Consider the following 22,538-nt stretch of genomic DNA (forward strand, 5'->3'; position numbering starts at 1 on the left):
AAAAATTGTGTGTCTTCCCTAGAGCAGCATTATAAAGCATCCTGCCTGGTACTTAAAATTGATTGTGCATTATATTGGTTAAAGAGTGGCATTCTGAAAATAAAATTAGGGCTGATTTGCATTTGTGTTGAAATAGCTGCACATGCATTTAATAAGAAAGGTTTTTTCCCTTCTAGAAAACATTTACAGTTTGCATTAATTTATATTAACTCCATGTTTTCATTCAACATTATTTTAAAAGATAGGACAAACATAGATATAATTACTCACTAAGAAAAAACTCCTGTAAGAATGATTGCTATATATTTCATTTGGGAAAATAAAATGCAAATGCGTTTTTTATTAATTAGAGCACCAGCAATACCTCAGTAAATAAACCAAGGTGATTTAATTTTTTAACTGACAATTTTATAAAGCATTGGGAAACATTATATATCATTAATTTTCACATCTAGAGTTACATTTGTAGATGGTATCAGGATCCTCAATCAATATCTGTTTATTAGGATTTAAGCTCTATGACTTCGTTGCGTTATGTTTAATTTACATGTATTTCCCTGATTCACACTCTACAGTAAATTCTTATAGCTTAGATGCGGGCAAATGTCTTTAAAATCATCAGTGACTTCCAAGCAGTAGAAAAAATGAATTTCATATTGATGGTAAAGGAAAGTAAACTGCAATGGGTGATGCACACAGAATTATTATTTAAATAAGTATTCCTCCTTCAAGTATGATTGAGAGTTATATTCTCTCTAGAAAATTCCATTTTCCAAGAGGGTGTTTGCAAAGGCATTATATTAGCAATTAAAAATAGCAACTATTCCAGTAATTATAAGAACGAACTTAAAAATATATGCAAAAATAACAGAATAACTATCTTATTTAATTTATGATATATTATCTTTGAAAAGAGAATCAGGAGACTTAGTATTCAAAATTTTAAAGATTTTTTTTTTTTATATATTTGAGAGAGAGAATGAGAGAGAGAGAGCACATGAGAGGGGGGAGGGTCAGAGGGAGAAGCAGACTCCCTGCCGAGCAGGGAGCCCGATGCGGGACTCAATCCCAGGACTCCAGGATCATGACCTGAGCCGAAGGCAGTCGCTCAACCAACTGAGCCACCCAGGCGCCCAGTATTCAAAATTTTAATCACATAGTGAGAAAATATATCACAATTATAGAATTCATGTTATAGGTGACAAAAAAGGGAAGCTTATAGATTTTGTTTTCAGTTTTTAAGTTATTTAGTGTAAATTATCAAAGAACTTTGGGAAGACATTCTCAATTTCTCTCTCTCTCTCTTTCTCTCTCTCTCACACACACGCACCCCTAACAAAAGCTTCACATTTTAAAAGGCCAGGTAAATACTACTGAGACAGTGAAATATATAGTAAGCATCTGGTTGTAAATCTAACCATAATCATCTAGAGAAATTGGCTTAAAAAATGGACAGTTTGGGCTCAGTATCAAAAGTTTAATAAATTAAGCATTGTTAGGCAGGAGAGGGGATTGAGTTTCAAAGCAGTCTAGAAGTGAAAAGCAAGCAGGAAAAGGAGCTCCTATGATGCATCTAGGGCACTAACAGAAAAGCCTGAAATTGAAAGATCTGAGAAGTAAAAATAAAATCTTGAGACCATTTTGTTATAAAATAACTTGATCATTATGTGTTAGTGACACATGAATCAATCTATCATCAAGACATGAACTTGGTCAGTGAACTGGCTTGAATGTGAACCTCTTTGCCCCAGGCACATGGTTCTAGGCTAAAAAATCTAAGCTCTAGAGAACTGGATCCCACTGAGATCAGGATTCACACCTATCTATTAAATGCCTCCCAAATCGCAGACCCCATGCTGGGCACTTAGGGTATGGAGGTGGACAAAATAGATAAAGGCCTCGAGCTGTGGAGTTTGTGTTACACCAGAAGAAGAGAGATAATAAGCAAATAAATCAACATGTTCCAGGTGGTGATAGGTTTCACTAAGAAATAATAATAATGAACCAGAATAAAGAAGATAGAAAGTAACAAGCCTGCTATTTAAGAGAGAGTACTCCAGGAAAGAGCTTCCTGTCACAGTGGCATTTGACAGAGACTTGGGGGAAGTGAAGAATGAGCTCCGTGGATTGTAGAGAGCAGTGTGCTCCTGACAGAGGAAACAGCAGGGAAGCTCAGAGAGTTTCTGCTTAAGGACCAGCAAGGTGGCCAGTGAGGCTGCAGGGGTGTCATCAGGAGGGCAGTGATTGGAAATGATGGCTCAGAGGTAGTGACAACAAAGGAGACAGATCAATGAGAGCCTTTGGGGAACTGTAAGAAATTTGGCTTTTGTTTTCATTAAGACAAGAGACCAGTAGACACCTTTGAGTAAAAGAATGCTATGAGCTGGCTTCTTTTTTAAATAGCTCTCTTTGGCTTCTCTGAGAAAATTCAAGGGAAGGGAGGGTGTAGGAAAGGAGGACAGCAAGCTTTTGCAACCATCCAGACAAAAGATGCTAATAGCTTGAACGGAGTTTCTAGCAGTGGAAGTAGCAAGAAGTGGTGCAATACGGGATCTGTTTTGAAGGTAGGGTCAACAGAATTTGTTGATAAATTGGATATGGTGTGTGAGAGGAGAGAGACAGGCAGAGAGGAGTAATTGATGACTCTGGGTTTTCTAATCCAAGTAATTAGAAGAATGGAGCTGCCGTTTACTGAAATGGGGTAGGTAGTGTGAGGGAGATAGATAAATCAGGGGCCTATATTTGTGCATGATGATTTTGAGATGCCTATTTGATCTTCAAGGACAGAGGAGAAGTTGTGAAGCATTTATCTTGGAAAGTAGGAGAATGAGTGGATAGAGGAATATTGTGAGTTTACCAGATAGCCCTAAAAATCCACCAGAGTTTGTGAATTTCCCTGAGGGACTCTAACATTCAGCCAGGAGTGAAAACTATTGAATAGGACAAGAAGATACAGGTGTTTGGTGAAGTGGTTAAGGCTATTGAAATTACTTGGAAGTATTCTGCCATCTACATATGATAGTCGTGGTATCGGAACAGAGGGGCTGCAAAATATGTGGCTTAGAAATGTTCCCTAGCTGATTCTCCAGCCTCTTCCCAACATGAAAATCACCAATGTAAATGCAGGAAAGAAATTCTTCTAGCTTCTTTCAGGAGCATTCTCAAACTAATACCCAGAAACTTGACATTTATGAAGGGAGGCAAAGGGAAATTCACGGAATGCGTGTTGTGTCCCAGATAACTGTGTTTGCTGCTTCTCACATATCGTCTTAATTGATCCTCCCAGCATACTTTTCAGATGAGACTCTTAGCTCTACTTTAGGTAGTATGGGTAATGTTGCTAGCATGGGACTGTGCTAGCATTTTACCTTACCTGCAGTCATTTCTATCTGAAGAAGTTGAAAACATGCTTCCAAATATTTTGGTGTAAGGTAGGGGAATAATAATTTAAGTGCATACAACATATTAATAGATTAGATTCTGGAAGGAAACACATCCAGGTTTGTAATCTGCATGAGGAGAGAGTCCATGCTTTCCTGTATACAGGAATATTCTTATATTCACTCATTCATCTAACATTCATTGAGTGCTTTTGATAGGCAAGGAGCTATGTACTCCATAGCCAAATAAGACACAGTTCTTGCTCTCAAGGATTTCCTATTCTATCAGGAGAGTCAGATAATAGCACAGTGTTTCTGCTTTAAAGGCTGTACGCCTCTTGCTGTTTAATATTCATCAACTGCCTATAATCCTGGGCTTTGCAGAAATCATTCACTGCCTCTGCAGTGATCAGTTAATCAAGCATGGCCACAGAGGGGCTAAAGCAAGGGTGGTACAAGTCTGGATTTTGGAATTCAGGAAAAGCTTTTGCTAGCCAGAGCCCAACGTTCTAAATACAAAGTCAAAGCCTGGGAACAAAGCAATGTGTGCTCTTAGTTACCCTGAACCCAGGAGTTTAGCCCCAGGAACGGAGATCAGATGGAAGCCAACCCTGCTGATCTAAATAGAGGCAGACCAAGTTCAGAAATTGCAGCTCAGAAACTTAACTGATTCAGAGAGGAGGTTTTGCTGAAACATGAACTAAAAAGTAGGAGTGGGTGTGGCAAGGCTTACAAGCTCCCAGAGAGAGATGACCAACTGGGACACCCCTCCGGATCCACACAGGTCTCACACTCTTCTGAATGGGCTCTAATTTTCTCTATCAAGACTCAGGGGAAGAGGGGTTGTTCCCTGGGAGTGCTTACGGCTGTACCAGAAGGAAGAAACAAAACTGCAGACCCCAGGCCCCCAGCTCCAGGGTTCCTTCGGAGTCCATGGTCTACTTCCATTCCTCTTTTAGAGCCACCTCACTCTGAGCAGTGTTTCTTTTTTACAAGAGGGGCCTGCCACCTTTGGTAGTGGTGCTGTGGTGTTCTAGAGATGACTACTTGCCTGGGCTTGAGGGCTATACCCTAGAATTGAATTTGAGCTTTTATTACAGGGCAGGGCTTTGGACCCACTTTTCTTTGGTGATTTGCTGCTGCTGGAGAAGGTCCATTGTTGAGCTCTCTATAATTGGGCTTGAGTTTTAGGAGGAACTGAGTTCTAGATTCACCTGCCTTAGGATGTAGCTTGGTCCTAGGAGGGAAAATAGGCCATACTGTGACAGATATGGACAAGCATGATGCTATGAGGCTGACTGGGGTTGCCCTGGATAATGTAGAGGAACAACAGGCAGAGGGATTCATCATTTATACCTGGTAGGATAGCCCTTTGCTAGCACATGGCTGGATGGATAAACTATAGCTCCTTTCAAAAGCTGGAGGTTGAAGCATTAGTTATGAAACTAAAGAAAATATATAGGCAGCTGGAAGTGATGGTTCATTATGATTATTAAAACAACAACAGCATTGGTACTTGCCAGGCTAAGGGGATATTTAAAGTATTATGAGATGCCAGCGTAGAACAGACTAGATCAACAGACCTGAAAGATTAGTAAAATATGAGATGAAATAGATGACAGAGAATGAATGGATCTGCCCAGTGAATGGGGACATTATTCAAGATATAGAATAATTTCCACAAGGCTATGAATTCTGTGATATGCAGTTAATGCCAGGGAAGGTACAAAAGGTTTAAAATGTACTGGCATCTTAAATATGCCAAATCATTGCAGAGTCCAACAGGCTTGATCCTGCTGAGAATGGCTATACCTTAACAGAGTTTAGTCTTCTGAATCTTGGATCATTTCTTTGATCTTTTGGCATAAATATGTTTGACATTGTGGAATGAGATGAGACCATGTTGGAGCAATCTTCTCAGACACCCAAGGGTGTCCTAGAACATCCCATTCTGTTGTTTATCCCAGTACCAGTAGAGGGCGGAGAGCCTCCAAGATGCAGCTTCTGCCAGTCCATAGATCCCTTTAGCAGATCTCCCTTTTGCTTCTGGGAGATGGTCCTCACTTCATTAGGGCCTGGTTCCAGGTCCACTTCAAACTATATCAAGCAAAATGCTGGAAGAAAATGCAGATATCAGGGTGCGTGGGTGGCTCAGTTTGTTAAGTGTCTGCTTTCAGCTCAGGTCATGATCCTAGGGTCCTGGGATCGAGCCCCTCATCGGGCTCCCTGCTCAGTGAGGAGTCTGTTTCTCCCTCTGTCTCTGCTCCTTCCACCCCACTCATGCTCGCTTGCTCACTCGCTCTCAAATAAATAAATAAAATCTTAAAGAAAATACAGATATCCTTTAGGCTGAGGTCCTGTATGTTGTATCATGTCAAAGAATCATGAGGGCTGTGTACAGCAAAGGGTACAAGTCATTTGGTTTATTTTTCAACATTTAAACAGTAAAACTTTTTCTAACATAAAACCATTAGATTGTCCCACTCAGTTACTTGAAGGAAGATGGAAAGCTCCTGAAACACCGTTCATGAAAGTTTAGAGTCTCTCAAAGGCAACCAGGGCTATCTGATCAGTATGCCTAGGAACGGGAGGCAGGATGCACACGTTGGAGAGACCAAGCAGCACTGGCTGACTCGAGATGATACTGGCATGGTACCAGTCAGGGCCATGGAGGTGACTTTAGTCCGGAGGTGGTGACTGGACAGTTAAGTTGTAAGAGGGGATGGAAAACTGGGGTGATGTCCAAAGGATTACACTGGCCTTAATTTTTTATTAGAACTCATCAAGGGAAAAAAGTGATAACAAAAAATGTTTTACTGTAATTAAGAAAAATAAAGATCATTACAAGACAGGACACTGATGAGTATCAAAGAATGTTAATTTTTGGAAGGCTTTTTATATGCCAGAAACCTCCTGAGCATTTCACAGATCAGCACTGACCAATGGAAGTCTAATGTGAACTATACATGCAATTTATAGAATTTTAGTAGTCACATTTAAAAAATAAAAAGAAAGATGTGAAATTAATTTTAATAATATATTTACTTAATGCAGCATATTATATCAAATAGTAATCAATATAAAATTTATAAACGAGAGGGATTCCTTTTTTTGTACTAAGTCTTTAAAATCTAGTTGTGTATTTTTTTTCCACCTAGAGCCCGGAGTTCATAGCCAGTGTTCTTTCTTTGATATCACATTTTCATATTTAGCCATGCAAGTAACACCTACCTTTTTTGTCTTTGTTTTGTAATAATTGACTTTATTTTTAAAAGCAGTTTTATGTTTACAGAATGAGTAGAAAGTAGAGTTCCCATATACCCCCCAACAAACTCACAAGTTCCTGCTATGATTAATACTTTGTATTAACATGATACTTTTGTTACAACTCATGAGTCAATATTGGTATATTATTAACTGACACTCATAGTTTATATTAGAGTTCACCCTTTGTTTTTTTTATACTGTGGGTTTTGACAAATGTATAAGGACATATATTCATGTCCCAGTATTATACAGAATAGTTTCACTGCCCTAAAAATCCCCAATACTCCACTTATTTATCCCTCTCTCCCTTCTACAAAACCTTGGCAACCACTGATCTTTTTACTGTCTCTGTAGTTTTGTCTTTTCCATAATGTCACATAGTTGGAACTATACAGTATGTAGACTTTTCAGATTGGCTTATTTAACTTGGCAATATACAGTTAAGTTTCCTCCATGTGTTTTTTGTGTCTTGATAGCTCATTTCTTTTTATCAGTGGATAATATTCCATTGTCTGGATATACCACAGTTTATTTATTCATTCACTTATGGAAGGACATCTTGGTGGCTTGCAAGTTTTGGCAGTTATGAATAAGGTTGCTATAAATATCTGCATGCAGGTTTTTTATATGGATATGTTTTCAACTTATTTGGGTAAATATCAGGGAGTGTGTTTGCTGGATTGTTTAGTAAGAGGATATTTAGGGTTTTTTCTTGTTTTTTTTTTAAGATTTTATTTGAGAGAGTGCGAGAGCACAAGCAGGGGAGGGGCAGGCAGAGGGGGGGGCAGGCAGGGGGGAGGGCAGGCAGAGGGGGAGGGGCAGGCAGAGGGAGAGGGAGAAGCAGGCTCCCCACTGAGCAGGGAGCTGGACATGGAGCTCAATCCCAGGACCCCGGGGTCATGACCTGAGCCAAAGGCAGACACTTAACCACTTAACCGACTGAGCCACCCAGGTGCCCCAAGAGAATATTTAGTTTTATAAGAAACTGTCAACCTGTGTCCCAGAATGGCTATACAATTTTATATTCCCACCAGCAGTGAATGAGCGTTCCTATTGTTCCACATCCTCACCAGCATTTGGTGTCGTCAGTGTTTTGGATTTTTACATTCTAATAGGTGTGAAGTGGTACCTCATTGCTGTTTTAATTTTAATTCCCTCATGACATAAGATTTTGAGAACACCTGCATTTTTTTACACTAGTAATACCATCACTACCACTACTTGCTAACAATTATCAGTTCCTATGTACCAGGCACTAAGCCAATCACTTTTCATATATTTTCTCACAGGGCTATGAGTCAGATAACATTGTTCTTGTGCATTTTACAGAAAAGGAAACTGGAGTTTAGAGAAGTTAAGTACATTGCAAGTAAATGTTGAATTCGTGACTCTGGTTTTTCTGACTCCAAATTTCATCTCTTAACTACTGTATCTTTAATTTGGTCTCAAAGTGTGATCCCTCAATCTCTTCAAAATCTACTAGGATGCTGGTCAAAATTCAGATTCCTAGATACTACTCTACTGCATCTTCACAATGGAGATCTGGAGTGGGAGGTTGTGAGACGCACCCAAGACTGAGAACCACTACACTGTCACACCAGGATGACTCCAAGTCCAAATAGAAATTTTGATGTTTTCCTGTTTCTTTCTTCATGCATTTGTCTTACAAAATACCATTATTTACATCGAATAACTTATACTGGGAACAGTCAAAGAATATCTTAAGTGTAGGTGAATAGGTGGTTTCTTAATGGACTCTTACTAGAGAGTACTATATAAATTTTTCTCCACAGCTTTCCATTCTTATATCTGAAAATTTCTGCCAAAGTTTCTTATTGTTAGTGCAGGCTTTTGGATACAAATTTTAAAATACAGGTCGTCTTTTCTCACTTAGATACAGATTTTTAAATAATACATCCGAATGAAGAAGACTGCATGTAACCAATAGTTATAAGGATCATGGGGAAGCATAGAGATAATTATGATAGCCAGAAAAAAATCCCATCACACAACTACCATATATCCCTCTGTGCTAGATAAATTGGACAAAGATCTTATAAGATACTTTCAATGTTATAAATCATCTACCTATTTAAGTCTATTTATTGCCTTTTTATTGGGTAGCTATTTGTATATACTATGTACATATAGATAGCTATATCTATATATATAGTGTATATATACCCACACATACATTTATAAAGTTTATAATATATTACATAGTAATTCCAGGCAAAAAAATCAACATAGCAAGCACTCTATGAAACTTTAAGGATTAAATTAAATAGACACCTATTCTTTGTGAGTCTTGATGTAAGACAGGACCTTATTAATGATATTTACAATAGTATTACCTGCATTCAAATCTGTTATGCCTCTCAATAACTGGAATCTTGGATGTACTCCTTTTAAACATAGGTTTACGGGCGCCTGGGTGGCTTAGTTGGTTAAGCAACTGCCTTCAGCTCAGGTCATGATCCTGGAGTCCCGGGATCGAGTCCTGCATCGGGCTCCCTGCTCAGCGAGGAGCCTGCTTCTGCCTCTGACCCTCCCCCCTCTCATGTACTCTCTCTCATTCTCGCTCTCTCAAATAAATAAATAAATCTTTAAAAAAAAAAAAAACCATAGGTTTACATGATTTTAAATGGATGTAGGGATAACATCCACTCTGTAGAGTTGTTGCATTAAAAGCATTAGACGGTGCCTGAGTCACATTAAGCAGTCAATAAATGTGAGTTATTATTATTTTCACTATTATTATTATTCATAGGAAAAATTCCAAAATGGGAATAGACTCGGTAGAGTGGTAGAGTGGAAAGAGTGCTAGAATACCAGTGTGATGGCTGACAGTGTAAGGAAATAAATGGTACGCGACAAATGCATGGTATAGAGATTAAGTGCTCTAGAAATGGAAAACAGAAGAAATCACTTCTCACTGGAGTGGGCAGGGATGGCTTCTTTGAAGAGTCTAAATGAATTTTCAAATGTTTTTAGGTGGAAAAAAATGTGCATTTGGAGGGAGTATCTTTTCAGGGATGTGCACATTCAGAGATTTTAGCACTTCTTGGCAGATGGGAGAACCCCATTTGGACCCTCAGACACAGCACCCAGTGCCAAAATCTGCAGTGTGGGCAGAGATAGTGCCAAGGCGGGTGCTACATAAGAAAGAAGCGTGGACATAAGGGAGGAGAAGGCATCCTTCTAGTACTAATTGAAGCTCAGCTTGAATAGCAACCGTACACCTGTTTATAGCCAGACAATTGCAGACTGAAGACTACAGTCCTTGAAACAAGCATGTCACTCAGTCTGGGAAGGCAAGAGGCATAGCCACCTGAAGCCACAAATCCTGCTAAGAAGAGCACGAATTGTTCCGTACATCACACAGCCTGTGTAGTTCTGCAGTCAGTAAGAAAGAGTGGGCTCGGGCTGGGACTCATTGCTTTCCTCACATAAAGTTGGAATTGAATAAATAGATCACAATCCACAATTTTCCCCATGGTGTCAAATGCAGGCTAAGTTGCTTTAGTATTTGCACGTGACTTAATGGTCTCGCGATGAAGATCCCAAAGAGGATCCCCAGCAAAACATAAAGTGCCTTTCCCCATACAACCTCTTGTCTATCTTGGTGTTTGCTAACTCTGAGGAGCTCTAAAAGCATAAACAAGGTTAGCATTCCACTTTTGAAGCCATAAACACATTTTGGAAAGGCAGGAGCAATTTTGTAGCTCTACCTTCACTGGAGAGAGAGAGAGCATGACCTTGAGAGCTGGAGGTTTACCATCACTTTACAAAAACAATATGGAAGGAATTGTTCTAAATGTAGTCCTTATCTTTTACTTTATAGTCTTTAATAGCCACCCTTTATTGAGTGTTTACTAGGAGCCAAGAACACTATTAGGCATTTTTTAAGCTTTTAGGTAAAAATAAAACACAGATACAGGAAATCACACACAATTATTATTAAAGCAAATACCATTTTAGCCACCACCCAAGTCAAAGAAGAAAACGTTGCTAGCTACCAAGCCTCTCCATATGCCCTGTCCTCCCTCCCTCCTAAAGTAAACACTGTCCTGATTTTTAGAGTAATCATTTCCTTGTTTTTCATGATGGTTTATCACTTAAGTGTGTATCAGGAGGCACTATGGCTTAGTCATCAATTTTCTAATTGATATGTAACTTAATTTTAATCAAGTCATCCCTTCCCCCAACCCCCACCAAACTCTTTCCTCTTCCTTAAAATTTGTCTGTTGATGTACTTGAGAGTTTGCCCCAGGGTAGAGTTGCTGATTTTGTGCTAATTGTGCCTGTTCTTCTCTTCCTTGTATTTCCTGCAAATGGGAGTGGACTCTTGGTCAGACAGAGCTTTGAAGTGTTGGCACGACTATAGGTAGTGTTATGTTCTTTTATCAGGGGACACACTGATGCTTACTGCGTCAATTTGTTATTTTATTGGAGCTTCCGAAATGGTAATACTATAATTATATCCATTATTTTTATCCATTAGCTTGAATAATTTTATTTAGAAGGAGATGCATCCTCTCATCTACAACTTGGTTACTCAGTCATGCAGTTCCCAAAAAGGACAGATCAATGCTCTATTTTTTTCTTAACCTAGTTTTCATAATAATAAATTGGTTCCCCATCATCCTCAGGAGGGGACCATTTGGGACTTAAACATACCTGATGGATTCCCATCAACTATCATTGCTGTCCTTATCAAAGTTCAAATTTTTCTTTGGCCAGATAGAACTTTTTCAAGATTGTCTTTTGATTCCTTTTAATATTATCCTAGTGTTTTTTGATAGCTTCCATGCTAGTTTATGTCAAAATGTTCCAAGATGGTCTGGTACATTTCTCATTCCAGACACAGATTCATTTCTCCAAGAAGCTCTGGTTTCTTTTATGACCACAGTCTCAGTGTGAGTGTGATAATCATTGCTACTAGGGTTGCTAGAATTAACAAATAAAAATACAGGACACCCAGTTAAATTTCAATTTCAAATAAATGACAAATTTGGTATAAGTATAACCCTAAAAGTCCACAGTGGACAACTTATACTAAAATTTGTCATTTATCTGGAATTCAAAATTAATTGGACAGCCTGTATTTCACTTGACAATTGATTGCAAGGCGGATGGTCATTATTGCTAGACTGTGTCAGTCCAGGTGCTCTGAGAAGCATGTGTGGTTAGATATTCAAGAGTTATTGGAGGAAATGCTTATGAAGGAACAAAGGGAGTCATTTAAAGGAGTAGAGAGAGGTCTCAGTGATACAGACTTCATCACTGTAAAGTGCAGAAGGAAGAAAGGACAGTTAGATAAGAGTTTCAAATTATAGTTTAAATCTAAGAGATACAAACATATAGGGGCTCCTGGGTGTCTTAGTTGGTTAAGCATCTGCTTTCAGCATCCCTGCGTCATAGGGCTCCCTGCTTAGCAGGGAGTCTGCATCTTCCTCTTCTGCCCCTCCACCTGCTTGTGCTTTCTCTCTCCCTCTCTCTCAAATAAATAAATAAAATCTTAAAAAAAAGAAATACAAACATATGTAAATACATAAAATTCCTGGCCCACATTTTATTTTTTTGAGTATCTTATATATAACTTCATTTTTCCCCTGAAGATAAAGTGTTGCTATGGAAAAGTCTAATGATAATAAGATATTAGTTACTTTTTAAGTTAAATGTTATTTTTGTCTAGGTGCCCAAATAATTTTTTTTTTTTTTTTTAAGATCCCTTAATTTTACTTGGTGTTGATTGTGCTATGCTGATCTCTGGTATACTATGTGACTTTTCAATAAGTAGTTTTAATTTTTTTTTTTTTAATTTCAGGATCATTCTTGTGAATTTAAGTTCTTAGTATTTGTCCCATCCCCATCCCCCAAACCTTGCTTTGATTTGTTCTCCCACTCAGAACTCCCGTAATCTGTATGTTGGATCTTCTTTGCCATCTACAGCATTTGTTGCTTTCTCTTGAGTGTCTTTTTTCACTTGTTTTTGGTTAACATTTTTTTTCCTTCCTACCTTGATTTCTGTTAGAGTATCATTTGTTGTGCTTATTTGCTCTTATATATCTCCTAGATTAGTCTCTATTCTAATGACATTTCTTTTATTTCTGATTCTTTCCTGAGTGCTGTCCCTTTTTATTTGAGTTTTTCTAATTCTGATTGTTATTCTCTCATGTATTGTATGATTTTTTTTTAAATGTTCTTTAGCTCATTTTGAAATAGTATGTTGCAGTTTTGAAAAATTTTTGAGCATGGCTTTTTTGGCAAGCTTTCTTTGTCAATAGCAGAAGTTGGCAAACTTCCCGTAAGGTGCAAGAGAGTAAATATTTTATACTTTGCAGGCCATATGTTTTCTGTCACAAACACTTAACACTGCTATTGTAGCATGAAAACAGTCTTAGGCAATATGTAAATAAGTGAGTGTGACTATGTTCCAAGAAAACTTTATTTATAAAAATAGGAAGAGGGCTGGGTTTGGCCTGTGGACTGTAATTTGTCAATCCCTTATCTGAAGGGATATTATCCTTTTTATTTCATGTAGCAGCTTTGTTGTCAAGGCGAAACTTTTCATGGGGTTTGACCACGATAGTTTTCTGTTGATCATTTTTATGTGACTTTAGTTTTCCTGAACTTTTTTTCAGGTTTTCTTGAACTTTAAATAGTTAAAAGTTCAGATAGGCTTTCCAACTTCAAGGAGATCCTTATTTTTTGTTTTTATGTAGTATTTTAAAAATATGATGGTTTGTGATCCTAGATTGCCTGTGTCTGTTTTCTCTTTTCTTCATCTCTGGTATCTCTGTTCTGCTCAATTTTGATTCCACTTCTAGTAGTTTTTCCTAGTATGGGGTTCTGTGTTGGGAAGAAGCCTGGCATGTCAGTTTCAAGGGTTCATAGGATCTAGGTTTCTCCAGCCACCTTAGATCTTGACATCAGCCTCTTAAGAACTGAGATTTTGTATAACTTGCAAGCTAACAAGTTAGCCAGTTTTATGGACATTTTCAAAAGACATGAGAATCTTGAGTCAGAGACGAAGAACATTATTACCCATGGCACAGCAAATATCATGAACATCATATTTTTGTAAACTCTTCTTGTCCCCAAGTCCCATGGGGGTGAATGATTGGGAACAGATGAATACCTGCTCCCACACAGTGGGTTGCAGTATAGAAGAAGCTAAAGGAACCCAAATCTTTTTTTTTTTTCCAAAGATTTTATTTATTTATTTGAGAGAGAGAGAATGAGAGACAGCACGAGAGGGAAGAGGGTCAGAGGGAGAAGCCGACCCCCCGCTGAGCAGGGAGCCCAATGTGGGACTCGATCCCGGGACTCCAGGATCATGACCTGAGCCGAAGGCAGTAGCTTAACCAACTGAGCCACCCAAGCGCCCTGGAACCCAAATCTTTTATAATGGGAAGTAGCATGCCTTCTCTTGATTTCGGAAGGAGACATTATCCTTTTTATACTGGAGAGAAAGCATGCCTGCTTTTTGCCATGGAGAGGGAACAATATTTATCTTGCAGGACTCTAAACAAACTTGTATTTTTCTCCAGAGGGAAACACTATTCCCCTTCCCAAGATAATTTTTATACAAATATTCTTCAAATGATATTCTAGAACAAAAGACTATTTCTTGGTAATAAGACTCGGAGAAATGTGAGAGATCAAGGGGAAATGAACTCCCAACAGGGTCCCTTTTACTCACTGTTAGAATGCACAAAAATCTTCTATTGGATGTTCTTAAATTGATCCACTGTGCTTTCTAGTGAATATCTACTGACTATTTTTGGGTTTTCTTAATGTTTTGGGATTATCAGGTTGGTCGTTTGTTCCACAACTTCTCTATGCTTTGTCCTATTAGATACCAAAGACATTCAAGCTGTGGGCTTTTGGGATTTAGAAATTTGGAGAGATATCTTGCTATCTAGTTTCATTGTAAATGTTGTGCTTTTGGTTTTGATATCTAGTTCTCTATTTAGCCTAAACCCATGCTGGCATCACTGCAGTCCATCTTCTCCAAATAACCCTGTCTTTTAGAGAAAGTATGCCTAGCCTGATTTTACTTTTTCTAAAGTCCTCATTTTCAACATCAACTTTACTATGCCATAATATGGTTATACTCTAAGATCCTACTGAGATGCCTAGGGATATTTGCCTCTCTTTCCCTCCCCATACGAAATGGTACTGAGTTGTTCTATTTAAGTGGAAGGTCCAATTTTTTTTTCTTTTTTTCTCTAAGATTATATATTTTCCTTTCATACTATTGTGTATCCCATCTAATGACAATTCCTCTCACCCTGTTTTTGAAATGTGGCCCAAAAGATAGTAGATTAGATAAACAAATTTGCTTAAAATGTATGCAGAGGATGCAAGGCAAAAATAATTATGTACTAACATTGGGCATAATCCTGGAAGATTCTATTGACCTTGTAATAATTTTTGATATTATATAGGCAAGCTATAGAAACTTGAGCTGTATTTAAAATAATAAAACATCTTATTCAATTAAACATTTCCTTATCATTTTACCCAGTATAGCTCCTCCTTTCTCAAGGAGTATAATATTTATATATTAGGGGGAAAAGAATAAATTAGGAGTAACATTGCCAATATAGCTGTTGTCTCCAAATTTATTTTGTCCTTTGAATTCACAGCATTGGAGGCTTAGTATTTTATAGTAAATGGTATCTACTCATTAGTGTGGAAAATTCCAAATTTATCTGGCTTTTACCTAATGTTTTGTAATCAAGCAATAACTTGTGGGACTTTACTCATATCCAGCATCAGTAAATCAGAGGAATATCAAGATTATATAATTTCTACATGTCATAATAAAGGTGAACAATAGAAAAAGAGAAAAAATATTTCCTCTGGGTGACTCTGTTCAATAAATTAAAGGAAAACAAAACAAGTGCATGGAAGTTTTTGAGAGCTTAATATTCAGGGGGTGAGGAGAAGAATTTTTTTGAAAATACATATATATCCTCCAAGATCTCTACTTAAGGAGACTGATATGGACCCTTACCCACAACCCCTTGCACACACACAAACTGTAAGTCAGTCCCCAAGGGGTTGTTCTCTCTCCCCAAGAATTTACAGTTTGGTAGGAAAGAGGAGTCACTTGTGACAATTGGGACGCTACACAAGCCAGTCCAGAAAAGTGGCATAAACTGTGTGGTGACTTTTACACTATGAGAACACTGAATGAAGAAAATCCCTGTGAACTTGAATCAGGGGGATGTGGGAGAGGAGCTGGGTCCTAACAGATCAGTCACATTTGGGAAGATGGAAGGAGTGGATGGCTTCTCCACAGGGAGGACTAGCGGACCACAGAAGAGAGCTTCTCATCCATCTGGGAGGCAACTTTGATGTCCTATCAACTAGGATTAAACACTCATACAAACACTGCTGATTCAATAAAATAGCTAATTAAAGGGCATTTCTCTAGTCATTGATTTGTATAAACTGTGTTATTTGTTATAGATTCTCTCCACTTCCTCCACTGGTGCTTACAATCAACTATTAAGTGCAAAAAAATGATAAAATATTACAAGAAAATGTAAGCTTGATATTATTGATTGAAAAACATCAAATATAAATCACCTAGAGAGAAACAAGGAAATTAAAATTTGGACTATGCTTTCTAAAATTATATGAATACATAGAATATAGACAGTGGCAGGAGCAACACATAAGATCTAACCAATAGGAATTATAGTATTTCTAGTCTTCATGTGAGAGCATGAATAAAAATAAAAAAGGCTTAATACACGCTAGTATCTCTACCAGCTTCAGAATGCATTCCTTTGGCTTTTTTTTTTTTCTTCTCCTTCCACTTCTCCTTAATCTCTTTCTGATTTGAATAAAGATATGACTTTAATAAATATTTAGATGTATAAGATAGATATTAAATGACATAATTCTCCTAAAATGATATAGATGAAAGAGAGATGGGAGAATATAAGAATATAAGAAGTGATCTAAACCAGTAGCAAACAACCCATGTAGGCTAATAGGTTAAACAGTGTTCAGTAATGAGAGATGTATCTTAATGTGTCTCATTTCAATAGAGGTCACATCCCAAGATGTCCTGAAACTATATTTGTATAATCTAAACAGATGACTCCGTGTGGTAAAAGGACTAGCTGTGAATCCAAGGACTTGGCCTCAATATTTTTTTTTTGTGTGTGTGTGTGTGTGTGATGGTAGAAGAATAATTCCCAGTGTTAAAGAGTCAATTAGTGGGAAAAATGCCAGGGACCCTTTAATGTCAATGGATGTTCTAGAGCTGCTTCACCTATATCCTAGACTATCTCTTGTTTTCAAAAGGGAAGTTCATGGGGGAGTCTGAATCTAGTACTAAATCCTTAAGAATAAATTGAGCATGGTGAAATTTTTACAAAAGATGGAAATTCTCCCTTCCCTCCAAAAATTGTTCAGGATTTCACAGTAGCATTTTCTCTTTCAATTCATGAAAGATTTCCCTGAATGGGCAATGTGCTTGGTGCTGTTTTGGGAATTACATAAGGGAAAAAGTCAGTTAACTATTATGAAATCTGAGTGTAAGAGATGTCTTAGTAATAATGTACTTTCCAAGGACAAAGATAAAGAGGTATTTTGAATTATTAGAAAATCTAGTCTTAGTTATGAAAATGAGAAATACCAAGTTCAGGGAAATTTATTCATCAAAGGCTGACTCACTACATGAAAAGGGGAAATGTTATGCCAGTGTTTCTAAATACTCTTCCACATCTGACAACCTTTCTGTCATTTGGCGACAGAATCTGATTTGGAAAACTTTATTTCATTTCTAAAGAAATGTGAAGATCAGACCAAAAAAATATCAGCCAAAAAAGATAGGTCTTTTTTAATTTTTATTTTTTGCTATGCAAACATAACTAATTCATTAAATAAATACTCTTTAAAAAAAATCAAACACAGACCCCTTGTCAAGCATCTAGTGGGTAAAAACAATGACAACAGGTAAATTTCACACATTCTTTTTATTTTATTTTATTTTATTTTTAATTTTTTTATTCTTATGGTAATCCCCATACATTACACCATTAGTTTTAGATGTAGTGTTCCATGATTCATTGTTTGTGCATAACACCCAGTGCTCCATGCAGAACATGCCCTCTTTAATACCCATCACCAGGCTAACCCATCCTCCCACCCCCCTCCCCTCTAGAACCCTCAGTTTGTTTTTCAGAGTCCATCGTCTCTCATGGTTCGTCTACCCCTCTGATTTCCCCCCCTTCAGGCAAGCGCTGTGAATTGTGCAAGACTGTTGAATCTCAGATCTGTACCTCTGAAACAAATAATGCAATATATGTTAAGAATTTCACACATTCTCAAATTGTTTTGATGTTGATTCAACTACATGTATGGAGAGAAAATATTACACAGAAAAATCATATGCATTGTTTTCCTGTCTTAATACCATTATATATGTCTTAGAAGGGCTGTTTGGTTAAAGAAGATGTGAGGTGTGTTAATATAACAACTAAGCAGACTCTACAGCACTAGGTCTCATTGTGAGTGAGCAGTTTGTCAATATCTTCAGGTCTCTAGTGAGCAACAAGAATGGCTCTCAGGATATTGCAACTCTGTCTGCTTCCACCAGAGATCATAATTGGGCTATGAATTTTTACAACAGGAAAGTCTTCCTGTCACAGAGACTGACAAAAAGTTTAGTTAAATTAATGCCCCAAGAATCTCTTAACAGTATGAGTCGTGTACACAGTTATCACTTAAATATGTAGTAACTTTACTTCTTTTTCTTTCTTTTTTATTCTTTTTAAAATAATTTTTTGAGATAGTTTACTAGTTAGAGCTTCTAAAATATAGCTTGTTTCTGAGGCTTGCTCAACATACTGGTTTTCTGCCCAAAGACATGATGTGCACTTTGGGAAATTCAAGAAGCCGAGTGAGGTGAGTAGAGGTGATTGATAAATCGAAAGCAAATGATAGCAGAAGATGTGAACTAAAGCTATTTCTTGATCTGTGAAAAGCTAATTGGACACATTTCAGGCCAGGTCTCTGAAGGCACAGCTCATGAACTCTGTCTTCCTGATGCTGTGCTCATTAAGGGCACTCAATAGAGGACTGGCTAATGCTAGGGAAATCCCCATCAAGGTGACACTGAAGAATTACCTCAGGAAAGAGAGAGTAGAGAAGGAAAAGGTAAGGAGAGACTCCAGGGCACTAGCAGCTTACAGAGTCCTATTTGCCTTATCTGATTTATCTGAAACTGAAGGATTTATCTCTAAAGGCTACCCTGCTTCTCAAAATCTCAAGGGACTTTGGTCTTTCTCTAACATATCAGAGTTTAGTCAGCCAGGCCTTGTTATTGGTGGTTGTTAAAGTAAATTTGGGATTTGGGGGTCCTGGGTCTACTATTTGACATGGAAGACTGAATACAGCACATATGACTAAAATATTTCTGGAACATCCTGTGTTTGCCACTGATGCTTAAACATTTTCATGATTATCTTGAATATATTTATCTAAATTTCATCACCCGTCCTCAATTATTCATGTTAATAATTCTAGGTAAAATGAAATGTACTGAATTGGTATCTCACTTTTAAAGAATCAAGTATCAGTGAAAGACATTGTAGATGTTCACAATATTTTATGCAAGAAAATTTTTGAGGGACTTTGGAAATTCCTATCAGTATGTTGAGGATGCAACATGGTAGGTTATATCTACATGGGAACCTGAAACTAGGATTTGAGTCCATGAAAATTTTCAGAAGGAAGTGATAAAATCTAAATCCTAGAAATCTTCCTGAATATGTTGCAAAGTTTAGAAATTTATAACCTAAAATAGAGGGAATTTTGCTGGTTAATCTCTAGGCCTTTTGCAGTTATGAGAGTCTGATTCCATTCCATAAAAACTAGGAAAACCTCTTTTACCATTGTATCAGGATTTTAAGTTGTATGGTATCCATGAGTTAGTTCATCAAACATATGAGGAAAAGTACTCAAAAATATTCTGTTAATTTCTACAAAACTCTTTAAATCTTTAATTTTCAGAAATGATACACTGTAGAGAGATATTTAAGTTTCTGAATTTTAAAAGTATTATCAAGGCAAGAATTGTTACTATGCATTTATGTAAACTAGAGAGTGTGAGGGAAGTTTGGTGGATATTAAGTTAGTCACTTCATGAAGAATTCTTATCTATTGAATTTTTTGTACTTTTCTAAGCATTTAACTGACTCCTGCTAAAATTTAAACATATATAAGTAATTCATCATTTCAGATGATAGTCTTTTGATTTGTAAAATTAAGATCTCTCATAGAATTTTAGGGAAGGAAGGGTCTTGTTGGTCACCTGGTCTAAAATGTTTAATTTTACCACATAAGGAAGCAGAGGCAGGAGCTAAGTGACTTCACTTTTGCCCATACCTCCATTCTGTGATGAAGCTAAGGCAGGAGCCCATTCTGCTGAGATGTAGGCTGGCACATTGTCCTCTTATCCACACTGCACTATGGTTATATCTACTCGATTAGATATATTTTGCAGATGTTTGATTATAATTTTTTTAATGACAACTTATTATCAGAAGCCATATACAACTGAGCTGCGGACATTCTCTCTTAGAATGGAAGGTATTCCTTTACTTTTTTCTTCTTGGACATTAGCATTTTTTCTTCAATAAGAAATGAAGTAGAAAATCCTACATTGTAATTCCAGTGCATCACATTTCAAAAAGTAGTTTTTAAGCTGTAAGTTACATATGATTAAGTTTTAATTCATGTCCTTAACTTAGACCCCAACAGATATAAAATAACGCTTTCAGCTTAGACAAAATAACCCATGCAAAAAGATGGACTCAAATCAAAGAAACTTTCCTTTAAAAAGTGATATATATACACATATACACATTATACATGAAACGTATACAACTTACGTCTTTGTTTGTAACCACAAAGGAGATTTTATAATGAATACTGAAAAAGAATGCAAGTTGAACAGTTGACTTCAATCAAATAAATAAATAATCAAATAGGCTGAGAATAATTCCCTCTTGTCTATGCTTGTCCTGTGTCAACAGAAATCTTTGCACATAAACTTTCAAATCAACTGTCCAAAATGGAAACATATTAAAAGGATGAATGTACTAAAATGATAAGCAGAAGAGCAAAATATAAGGATAGAAACATTTTTGGAATATTGTAGACCCCTTTCTCCCTGGGGTGGTGGAAAAAAATGTGGGAAAATAGAGATTGCCATGTTTACTGGACAAAATACTCAATAGCTATTATACCAATGTTTCATTTTTTAAAATATTTATTTATTTGAGAGAGAGATAGAGCTCCAGCAGGGAAGAGAGGGAGAAGCAGGCTCCCCACTGAGCAGGGAGCCCTACGCGGGGCTTGATCCCAGGACCCTGGGATCATGACCTGAGCCAAAGGCAGACCCTTAACCAACTGAGCCACCCAGAAGCCCCTCATGTTTCATTTTTAAAGATTTATTTATTTTATTTGGGGGGGGGCACAGGCACCCAGTGGGCCAGAGAGCAGTGGGAGCTTGGGGGTGGGGGAGGAGGGGCAGAGGGAGAAAGAGAATCTCAAGCAGACTCCACACTAAGCCTCGATGGACTAGGGCTTGATCTCAGGACCCTGAGATCATGACCTAAGCTGAAATCAAGAGTACCACACTTAATGACTCAGCCACCCAGGCAGCCCCCCAACCAAGTTTCATTTTTAAAATTTGCTTTATATTTTTACAAATAGCAAAGTCATTCCTCTCAAAAAACATTTCCATTGGACCAACACTATTAGAAGTCACTCATAATATGCACTGGACTACTTATTTTTGAAAAGTAAGCTTTCATCACCCAAATCCCACCTTTTTGAAGAAAAAAAATCATATTTTTATTTTCTAATCTAATCAAACCTAGAGATCACCACTTTTTTTTAAACATATTTTAAAGGAACTGTTGTCACAATATTTAGGATAAGTATGATGGACGATTCACTAACAGGCAGGAGCACAACTCCTATTATCCTAGGATAGACCCTGTCTAGGAAGTGGCCAGTTCATGGACTGAGTAACTCAGACAAGGGTCGGGGAGCCAGGCTTAGCCAATAAAAACAAACTCAAGGCTACTGGCCACCCTCCCCCATCCATATGCTTAATCCCTTCCCACTGGAACCTTGTCACAACCCTGGTGCTAAGTGCAGTAACATCTGGATATTAACTCCCTCCAGCCTCTTCTCTGGTGAGCAATCTCCAAAAACCTGTGCCTGAGACTGGGGACTGCTTGTTGTCCATCTGTTTTGGTTAGGTCCTTTCTAGCGACAGGGAAAAGTAGTAATGCATCTAGATGAAACTGGTGGACTTTGTGTGTTATACCCACTCACAGAAATTCAACTTCCAAGGAGTTAAATTGACTCTTCGATTCATATCCCTGCTCCAGGCTCCTAGTACCCACAGTAGCAGGTACACTCCTTGTAGGCAGGGAATTTGGTAAATTTGTCTAGGTATTTAGTCTCTTTTCCTTGCAATCCCTCCAAGCCTTGCAGTATGTTTGACACATGATAGGTGCTCAGAAAACTTTGAAGGGGAGAGGGTTGTGTTAAGCCAAGGGAAGGTTGGAGAAGGGACTTAAAATTTGAAGATTTTTCTACGTGTCCTAGAAAAAAGGATAAAACAAAGTGAGTAGTAGAATATCATCATTAGTTATTATTGTTTGTAATCCACCTTTCGGAATTCCACTGGCAGCTGGTCGGGGCGGGGGAATCCAGGCTGGAGGCTAAAGGATAAGGCCGTCCGTTGCCACAGATCGAGAGACGCAGAGCCTCGGTCCATAACGTGGGACCAACACTTGGGTCCCGACAGGTGTTGGCAGCCCCAGTGGGCCTCTGGGCCCC

This window comes from Leptonychotes weddellii, chromosome 3 (genome assembly GCF_054177405.1).
Source record: "Leptonychotes weddellii isolate Sample4059 chromosome 3, ASM5417740v2, whole genome shotgun sequence".
Taxonomy (NCBI): Eukaryota; Metazoa; Chordata; class Mammalia; order Carnivora; family Phocidae; genus Leptonychotes; species Leptonychotes weddellii.